The 8,600-nt window shown below is 24.3% G+C and overlaps 1 protein-coding gene across 3 annotated transcripts in view; it reads right to left on the bottom strand.

Annotated features, from left to right (window-relative positions):
- LOC127478674 (collagen alpha-1(VIII) chain-like) overlaps nt 1-8,600 on the bottom strand; it is a 40,991-nt gene that overhangs the window by 30,956 nt on the left and 1,435 nt on the right. The window lies entirely within an intron of this gene.

The following is an 8,600-nucleotide window of genomic DNA, read 5'->3' as shown; positions in this document are numbered from 1 at the left end:
TTTCCTCCTTTTTTAATCCCTTTTCCCCCCTTTTTTATCCCTTTTTTCCTCCTTTTTATCCCTTTTTTCCCCCTCTTCCCTCCTTTTTTAATCCCTTTTTCCCCCCTTTTCCCCCTTTTTTATCCCTTTTTTCCTCCTTTTTTTCCCCCTTTTTTATCCCTTTTTTCCTCTTTTTTTATCCCTTTTTTTCTCCCTTTTCCCTCCTTTTTTAATCCCTTTTTCCCCATTTTCCTCCTTTTTTAATCCCCTTTTCCCCCCATTTTCCTCCTTTTTTTATCCCATTTTTTCCCCCTTTTCCCTCCGTTTTTTCCCCCTTTTTTATCCCATTTTCCTCCTTTTTTTATCCCTTTTTCCCCCCTTTTTTATCCCTTTTTTCCTCCTTTTTTAATCCCTTTTTCCCCCTTTTTTTATCCCATTTTCCTCCTTTTTTTATCCCTTTTTCCCCCCATTTTCCTCCTTTTTTTAATCCCTTTTCCCCCCATTTTCCTCCTTTTTTATTCCATTTTTTCCTCCTTTTTTTATCCCATTTCCCCCCTTTTCCCTCCTTTTTTAATCCCTTTTTTCCCCCTTTTTTATCCCATTTTCCTCCTTTTTTTATCCCTTTTTTCCTCCTTTTTTTACCCCTTTTTTTTCTTTTTTTAATCCCTTTTCCCCCCTTTTTTATCCCTTTTTTCCTCCTTTTTATCCCTTTTTTCCCCCTCTTCCCTCCTTTTTTAATCCCTTTTTTCCCTCTTTTTTCCCCTTTTTTCCTCCTTTTTTTATCCCTTTTTTTCCCAATTTTCCTCCTTTTTTTATCCCTTTTTTTCCCCTTTTTTTATCCCTTTTTTCCTCTTTTCCCCTCATTTTTTAATCCCATTTTTTCCCCATTTCCCCTCCTTTTTTCTCCCTTTTCCCCCTTTTCCCAGCATTTTTTCCCCTCTTTTTCCCACAAAAAAACCTTAAAAAATCCTCCAAAAACCCTCCAAAAACCCCCAAAAATTCAAATTAATTCCCTAAAAAATCCCCATTTCCCCCCCTTTTCCCCCAAAACCCCCTTCCCTAAAAATCCCCAACTTACCCCTGGATATTCCCAAATTTCCAGAGCAGCTCTTGGGAATATTCCAAGCTCAGAATTGGCTCCCTTAATTTTTTCCCGGGTTTTTTTATACTCTGGAATTTCAGGAAGTGCCTTTGGCTCCGCCCCCTTTTATGCAAATTCCAAAATGGGATTTTCCCTCTTTTTTCTTCCCGGTTTGGGGGGAAAAAAAATCTGATTTTTCCGGGTTATTTTGTCGGGAATTTGTCACTTCCTGGTTTTCTCCTGGGGGGGAAAAATTCCAGGATTTAGAGGGAATGATCCTGAAATTTTTAAGGGATTTTTAAAGGGTTTTTTAGGGATTTTTAAGGATTTTTAAAAGGATTTTTTAGGGATTTTTAAGGGATTTTTTAGGGATTTTTAAAGGATTTTTTAGGGATTTTTAAAGGATTTTTTGGGGATTTTTTAGTGATTTTTAAAGGATTTTTAAGGGAATTTTTAGGGATTTTTAAGGGATTTTTAAAAGGAATTTTTAAGGGGTTTTAAAGGGATTTTTTAGGGATTTTTAAAGGATTTTTAAAGGAATTTTTAAGGACTTTTAAAGGATTTTTTAGGGATTTTTAAAGGGTTTTTTAAGGGATTTTTAAGGATTTTTAAAGGATCTTTTAGGTATTTTTATGGATTTTTTAAGGATTTTTTAGGGATTTTTAAAGGGATTTTTTAAGGGATTTTTAAAGGGTTTTTTAGGGATTTTTTAGGGATTTTTAAAGGATTTTTAAAGGGATTTTTTAGGGATTTTTTTAGGGATTTTTAAAGAAATTTTTAAGGGATTTTTAAATGATTTTTTAAAGGATTTTTAAAAGATTTTTAAGGGATTTTAAAGGGATTTTTAAAGGATTTTTAAGGGATTTTTAAGGGATTTTTTTTGGATTTTTAAAGGGTTTTTTTGGGATTTTTAAAGGGTTTTTAAGGGATTTTTTAGGGATTTTTAAAAGGATTTTTTAGGGATTTTTAAGGGATTTTTTTGGGATTTTTAAGGGGTTTTAAAGGGATTTTTTAGGGATTTTTAAAGGATTTTTTAGGGATTTTTAAAGGGATTTTTTAGGGATTTTTAAAGGGTTTTTTAGGGATTTTTTAGGAATTTTGAAGGAATTTTTAAGGATTTTTACAGAATTCCCAAGGATTTTTCTCTAATTCAAACCCTAAACCCCGCCTGGTTCCGCCCCCATCCCGGAAAATCCCCGGCAGCCACTTTTATTTTAATTTAATTTAATTTTAATTTTTTTATTTCATGTTTATTTTATTTTGTTTTATTTTATTTTTATTTTATTTTATTTTTATTTTTTTATTTTTATTTTATTTTATTTCATTTTTATTTTATTTCATTTCTATTTCATTTCATTTTTATTTTATTTTATTTTATTTTATCTTATTTTATTTCATTTTATTTTATTTTTATTTATTTCATTTTATTTTATTTCATTTCATTTTTATTTCATTTTTATTTTATTTCATTTCTATTTTATTTCATTTTTATTTTATTTTATTTCATTTCATTTCATTTTTATTTTTTTATTTTTATTTCATTTTATCTATTTTATTTTTATTTCATTTTATCTTTATTTTTTATTTTTATTTCATTTGTATTTTATTTCATTTCTATTTTATTTCTATTTTATTTTTATTTTATATTATTTTATTTTATTTTTATTTTATTTTATTTTATTTTTATTTTATTTTTATTTATTTTTATCTTATTTTATTTTATTTCATTTTTATTTAATTTTATTTTATTTTATTTTATTTTATTTCATTTTATTTTTATTTTATTTTTATTTTATTTTATTTTTTATATTTTTATTTTATTTTATTTCATTTTTATTTTATTTTATTTTATTTTATTTCATTTTATTTTATTTTTATTTTATTTTTATTTTATTTTATATTATTTTATTTTATTTTATTTTATCTTATTTTATTTTATTTTATTTTTTATTTTATTTTTATTTTATTTTATTTCATTTTTATTTTATTTTATTTTATTTTATTTTATTTCATTTTATTTTATTTTTATTTTATTTTTATTTTATTTTATTTATTATATTTTTATTTTATTTTATTTCATTTCATTTCATTTCATTTTATTTTATTATATTTTATTTTATTTTTATTTTATTTATTTTATTTTATTTTATTATTTTATTTTATTTTAATTTCATTTCATTTTATTTCATTTTATTTTATTTTATTTTTATTTTATTTCATTTCTATTTTATTTCATTTCATTTTATTTTATTTTATTATATTTTATTTTATTTTTATTTTATTTTATTTTATTTATTATATTTTTATTTTATTTTATTTCATTTCATTTCATTTTATTTTATTTGATTTTATTATATTTTATTTTATTTTTATTTTATTTTATTTTATTTATTTTATTTTATTATTTTATTTTATTTTAATTTCATTTCATTTTATTTTATTTTATTTTATTTTTATTTTATTTCATTTCTATTTTATTTCATTTCATTTCATTTTATTTTATTTTAATATATTTTATTTTAATTTATTTTATTTTATTTATTTTATTTTATTTTTATTTTATTTTATTTCATTTCATTTTATTTTATTTTTATTTTATTTTATTTCATTTCATTTCATTTTATTTTTATTTTATTTTAATTTATTTCATTTCATTTTTATTTTATTTAATTTTATTTTTTTTCATTTCTATTTTATTTTATTTTCTTTATTTTATTTTATTTTATTTTATTTCATTTTATTTCATTTTATTGTATTTCATTTCATTTTCTGGGAATTCTCCCCTCCCTCCCTGACCTTTGCTCCGGGTTTTTCTGGGAATTTTCCCCTCCTTCCCTGGACTTTGCTCCGGGTTTTTTTTCCCTCTTCATTCCCTAAAAATAACCTGGAAAACCCGGAAGTGCCGGGCAGAAAAATGGGAATATTGGGGGTTTTTAGAGCTATTATAATTATTATTTCTAATATTACATTATATTATTATTATTATTTCTATTATTATTATTATTGCAAATATAATTATTATATAATTATTATTACTATTTATTATTATTATTATTTTATTTTTGCTATTATTATAATTTATGATTATTATTCTGGTTGTTAATATTATTGCCATTATTACTACTAGTATTTTTAATTATTATTATTATTTTATTATGATTCCTATTGTTAATATTATTGCCATTATTACCATTGTTATTATTATTATTATATTATATTATTATATATTATTATATTAGATATTATATCATATTATTATAATATAATATACATTACATTATATAATATATATAATGATTATATATTATTATTATAATATTATACATATTATTATTTTATGATTATATATTATATATTTTATATATATTATTATTTATTATTATTATAATTATATATAATTATATATAATTATTATATATTATTATTATAATGATTGTTAATATTATTGCAATTATTACTATTATTATTTTTATTATTTTATTATTATTTGCACTGTTAATATTATTGCAATTATTACTATTATTATTTTTATTATTTTATTATTATTTTATTATTATTTCTACTGTTAATATTATTGCAATTATTACTAGTATTATTTTTATTATTTTATTATTATTTTATTATTATTGCTACTGTTAATATTATTGCAATTATTACTATTATTATTATTTTTATTATTTTATTATTATTTTACTATTATTTCTACTATTAATATTATTGCAATTATTACTATTATTATTATTATTGTTTTATTAGTCCTATTTTTAAAGTTATTGCAACTATTACTATTTTATTATTTTATTATTATTCCTCTTGTCAATATTATTGTAATTATCATCATTATTATTATTACTTAATGATTATTCTCAGTAAAATTATCATTACAATTTTATTATATTATTTTATTATTAATACAATTGAAGTTATTATAGGTATTAATTAAAGGGAATTAAAATTAAATGAAATTATAATGCATTAAAGATAATTAAAGTTAATTTAAATTAACTTGAATTAACTAAAGAGAATAAGTTATCTTAATAAACTTGGATTAAAAACAATCAAAGGCAAATTAAATTAATATAATAAATTAAATAAAGAGATTAAAGTTAACTGAAATTATTATAAAGCCTTAAAGTTTGGGTGATTTTTCGGTGGAATTTTGGGCTTTTTTGGGTGATTTTTTGGTGGAATTTTGGGCTTTTTTGGGTGATTTTTTGGTGGAATTTTGGGATTTTTTGGGTGATTTTTTGGTGGAATTTTGGGCTTTTTTGGGTGATTTTTCGGTGGAATTTTGGGCTTTTTTGGGTGATTTTTTGGTGGAATTTTGGGCTTTTTTGGGTGATTTTTTGGTGGAATTTTGGGCTTTTTTGGGTGATTTTTTGGTGGAATTTTGGGCTTTTTTGGGTGATTTTTTGGTGGAATTTTGGGCTTTTTTAGGTGATTTTTTTGTGGAATTTTGGGATTTTTTGGGTGATTTTTTGGTGGAATTTTGGGCTTTTTTGGGTGATTTTTTTGTGGAATTTTGGGGTTTTTTGGGTGATTTTTTGGTGGAATTTTGGGATTTTTGGGGTGATTTTTTGGTGGAATTTTGGGCTTTTTTGGGTGATTTTTCCCAGGAATTTTGGGGTTTTTTGGGTGATTTTTTTGTGAATTTTGGGGGTTTTTGGGTGATTTTTTGGTGGAATTTTGGGCTTTTTTGGGTGATTTTTTGGTGGAATTTTGGGCTTTTTTGGGTGATTTTTTGGTGGAATTTTGGGATTTTTTGGGGGATTTTTCCTGGGAATTTTGGGCTTTTTTGGGTGATTTTTTTGTGGAATTTTGGGCTTTTTTGGGTGATTTTTTGGTGGAATTTTGGGCTTTTTTGGGTGATTTTTTTGTGGAATTTTGGGATTTTTTAGGTGATTTTTTGGTGGAATTTTGGGATTTTTTGGAGGAATTTTGGGGTTTTTTGGGTGATTTTTTGGTGGAATTTTGGGGTTTTTTTGGGGATTTTTCTTGGGAATTTTGGGATTTTTTGGGTGATTTTTTTGTGGAATTTTGGGCTTTTTTGGGTGATTTTTTTGTGGAATTTTGGGATTTTTTGGGTGATTTTTTTTGTGGAATTTTGGGGTTTTTTGGGTGATTTTTTGGTGGAATTTTGGGCTTTTTTGGGTGATTTTTTTGTGGAATTTTGGGCTTTTTTGGGTGATTTTTTGGTGGAATTTTGGGATTTTTTGGGTGATTTTTTGGTGGAATTTTGGGGTTTTTTGGGTGATTTTTTGGTGGAATTTTGGGATTTTTTGGGTGATTTTTTTGTGGAATTTTGGGGTTTTTTGGGGGATTTTTCCTGGGGGAATTTTGGGGGTTTTTAGGTGATTTTTTTGTGGAATTTTGGGATTTTTTAGGTGATTTTTCTGTGGAATTTTGGGCTTTTTTGGGTGATTTTTTGGTGGAATTTTGGGCTTTTTTGGGTGATTTTTTTGTGGAATTTTGGGGTTTTTTGGGTGATTTTTTGGTGGAATTTTGGGATTTTTTGGGGGATTTTTCTTGGGAATTTTGGGCTTTTTTGGGTGATTTTTTTGTGGAATTTTGGGCTTTTTTGGGTGATTTTTTTTGTGGAATTTTGGGGGTTTTTGGGTGATTTTTTGGTGGAATTTTGGGATTTTTTGGGTGATTTTTTGGTGGAATTTTGGGGTTTTTTAGGTGATTTTTTGGTGGAATTTTGGGGGTTTTGGGGTGGTTTTTTTGTGGAATTTTGGGCTTTTTTGGGTGATTTTTTGGTGGAATTTTGGGATTTTTAAGGTGAATTTTCTGTGGAATTTTGGGCTATTTTGGGTGATTTTTCCTGGGAATTTTGGGCTTTTTTGGGTGATTTTTTTGTGGAATTTTGGGGGTTTTTGGGTGATTTTTTGGTGGAATTTTGGGATTTTTTGGGTGATTTTTCCTGGGAATTTTGGGCTTTTTTGGGGGATTTTTTGGTGGAATTTTGGGCTTTTTTGGGTGAAAGGATTTTTTAAGGATTTTTTAAGGAATTTTTAAGGGATTTTTTAAGGATTTTTTAAGGAATTTTTAAGGGATTTTTAAGGGATTTTTTAAGGATTTTTAAGGGATTTTTTAAAGGATTTTTTAGGGATTTTTTTGGGATTTTTAAGGGATTTTTTAAGGATTTTTAAAGGAATTTTGAAGGGATTTTTTATGGATTTTTTTGGGATTTTTAAGGGATTTTTTAAGGATTTTTTAAGGAATTTTTCAGGATTTTTTAAAGGATTTTTTAGGGACTTTTTTTGGATTTTTAAAGGAATTTTGAAGGGATTTTTTATGGATTTTTAAGGGATTTTTTAAAGGATTTTTAAGGATTTATTAAGGATTTTTTATGGATTTTTAAGGGATTTTTTAAGGGATTTTTCAGGGAATTTTAGGGATTTTTTTAGGATTTTTTAAGGGATTTTTAAAGGATTTTTAAGGGATTTTTTAAAGGATTTTTTAGGGATTTTTTGGGGATTTTTAAGGGATTTTTTAAGGATTTTTAAAGGAATTTTGAAGGGATTTTTTAGGGATTTTTTGGGGATTTTTAAGGGATTTTTAAAGGAATTTTGAAGGGATTTTTTAGGGATTTTTTAAGGATTTTTAAGGGATTTTTTAAAGGATTTTTTAGGGATTTTTAAGGATTTTTTAAAGAATTTTTCAGGAATTTTTAAAGAATTTTTCAGGAATTTTTAAAGAATTTTTCAGGAATTTTTAAAGAATTTTTCAGGAATTTTTAAGGAATTTTTAAGGAATTTTCAAGACATTTTCATGGAATTTTTTAAGGAATTTTTAAGGGATTTTTAAGGGATTTTTAAAGGACTTTTAAAGAATTTTAAAGGAATTTTTCAGAAAATTTTCAGGAATTTTTCAGGGATTTTTCAAGAATTTTTAAAGAATTTTTCAGGAATTTTTCAGGAAATTTTAAGACATTTTAAATAATTTTAACAGGATTTAATCTTGGGAAAATCAGAATAAAAATCAGGAGAAAAATCAGGAGAAAAATGAGATTTTTTCCCTGAATTTTGGGATTTTTTTAAGGGAAATTAATCCCTAAAAAAATGGGAAATTTGGGATAAAAATGGGATTTTTCCCTGAACTTTGGGATTTTTTTAAGGCAAATTAATCCCTAAAAAACCTGGGAAATTCAGGATAAAAATAAGGATAAAAATGAGATTATTCCCTGAATTTTGGGATTTTTTTGATGCCAAATTAATCCCTAAAAATCTTGGGAAAATTAGGAAAAAAATGAGGATAAAAATAAGGAGAAAAATGAGATTTTTCCCTGAATTTTTTGATTTTTTTAAGGGAAATTAATCCGTAAAAAAACCTGGGAAATTCGGGATAAAAATGAGATTATTCCCTGAATTTTGGGATTTTTTTGTGCCCCATCCCAAGGACTATTTTTAAGGTATTTTTAAAGAATTTTTTAGGGATTTTTAAGGATATTTAAGGAATATTTTAAGGATTTTTAAGGGATTTTTAAGGATTTTTTAAGGGATTTTTAAAGGATTTTCAAGGATTTTTTAAGGGATTT

This window comes from Manacus candei, unplaced genomic scaffold (assembly GCF_025592945.1).
Source record: "Manacus candei isolate 608988 ecotype Guabito, Panama unplaced genomic scaffold, ASM2559294v1 h1tg000001l, whole genome shotgun sequence".
NCBI classification, from domain to species: Eukaryota; Metazoa; Chordata; class Aves; order Passeriformes; family Pipridae; genus Manacus; species Manacus candei.
The sequence above is the reverse complement of the archived record's forward strand: the minus strand, read 5'-3'. Positions and strand labels throughout refer to the sequence as shown.